The sequence below is a fragment of the Myotis lucifugus genome, unplaced genomic scaffold (genome assembly GCF_000147115.1).
Source record: "Myotis lucifugus unplaced genomic scaffold, Myoluc2.0 scaffold_233, whole genome shotgun sequence".
Classification (NCBI taxonomy): Eukaryota; Metazoa; Chordata; class Mammalia; order Chiroptera; family Vespertilionidae; genus Myotis; species Myotis lucifugus.
Genome location: NW_005871281.1, coordinates 1,798,189 through 1,800,045, shown reverse-complemented (window position 1 = coordinate 1,800,045; position 1,857 = coordinate 1,798,189). Strand labels below are relative to the sequence as shown.

Here is a 1,857-nt window from a genome sequence, read left to right as displayed (position 1 = left end):
AGAAAGAAAGGAAGGAAGGAAGGAAGGAAGGAAGGAAGGAAGGAAGGAAGGAAGGAAGGAAGGAAGAAAGAAAGAAAAAGAAAGAAGGAAGGAAGGAAGGAAGGAAGGAAGGAAGGAAGGAAGGAAGGAAGAAAGAAAGAAAGAAAGAAAGAAAGAAAGAAAGAAAGAAAGAAAGAAAGAAAGAAAGAAAGAAAGAAAGAAAGAAAGAAAGAAAGAAAGGAAGAAATGAGTTAGAGGATTCCAAGTACTCATTTCAAGATTTTTATTAAGGTCGCAGTAATAAAAACTATGTAATATCTGGAAGAATAGACAAATGGATCAATGGAAGAGAATAAAGAGTCCAATGACTATAATTAATGGGAGAATACAATTTTAAATATATTTACAGTAACACCAAAACATAGAATACTTATAAAAATAATAATGGACATGCAATAACTAAGCACTAAAAACTATAGAACATAGCCAAGAGAAAATACTACCCAGTACAAACATGAAATATAAAATAAAAACAATGAAGATAACAAGGAATTACAACTGTCTCTATTTGCAGATGGCATTATTTTTACACAGAAACTCTTTCGCCTCTAAAATCAACTACTAAAATTGAACACAGACAATAGTTGCGGTTAAGGTTGGGTGAGGGTGGTGGGGGACGAAGTGGAGGGAGTCAATGGGGAAAAAAAGGAGATACTTTCAACAATAAAGATACATTTTTTTAAAAATACAAGAATTACAGATACATATATTGTACAACAGTTCAAGTCATAAAACAGAAGCATAATTTAGGTCAGTGGTTCTCAACCTTCCTAATGCCGCGACCCTTTAATACAGTTCCTCATGTTGTGGTGACCCCCAACCATAAAATTATTTTCGTTGCTACTTCATAACTGTAATTTTGCTACTGTTATGAATGGTAATGTAAATATCTAATATGCAGGATGTATTTTCATTGTTACAAATTGAACATAATTAAAGCATACTGATTAATCACAAAAACAATATGTAATTATATATGTGTTTTCCGATGGTCTTAGGTGACCCCTGTGAAAGGGTCATTCGACCCCCAAAGAGGTCGCGACCCATAGGATGAGAACTGCTGACTTAGATTGTGTGCACCCCAGGGGCATATGAAGATGACAAAGGAAAATGCTGACTAGGCATAAGATTTTTGTCTGTGATACCATATGTGCTTTTTATCTGTAAGCCAGAATCAAAGTACAAAGAACCTATGTTTCCTTTATTAAAGGTGAAGAATAATAGGATAATCAATTTCCTCTAAAAAAAAGTGAAGTTTGTAAGGTCATAGGATACAAAGTTAATGTACATAAATCAATAGTATTTTATGCAGAACTAGCTAACAATGAAAAAAATAAAACTTGAAAGTATGCACTAAAACATAATTACTTAGAAAAAAAATTAACAATAGGCATATAATACTTCAACAGTGCAAATCACAAATTATAATATGCATTTTTGGACAAATTAATAAGCTGGTTCTAAAATATATAGGGAAATCTATAAAATTTAGAATACCCAAAGCAATTTTTAAACTGATAAGAACAGATACTACACTTGATCTTAGCCAAAAGGCCGAGAAGCGATTAAAGCAATTTTTAAAAGGAAAACATTGGAAACTTATACAACATAATTTCAAGGCTTGTACTGGAATAACTAGTTATCTGTAAAACATAAACATCAGTATCACTGAACACCATATAGAAAACTGCACTTGAAATGGATCAGTGGACCTAAATGACAAAACTAAAATAATAAAATTATTTTAAAGATAGAGAAAAATATTTGTAACCTAGTTTTAGGACATGAAAGTCATGAAATATAAAAAGAAAATAATGA

At 31.6% G+C, this 1,857-nt stretch overlaps 1 pseudogene; it reads right to left on the bottom strand.

Moving 5' to 3' along the window:
* Positions 1 to 1,488: 1,488 nt before the first annotated feature.
* On the bottom strand, positions 1,489 to 1,605 carry LOC111827857 (annotated as a pseudogene).
* Positions 1,606 to 1,857: the final 252 nt, after the last annotated feature.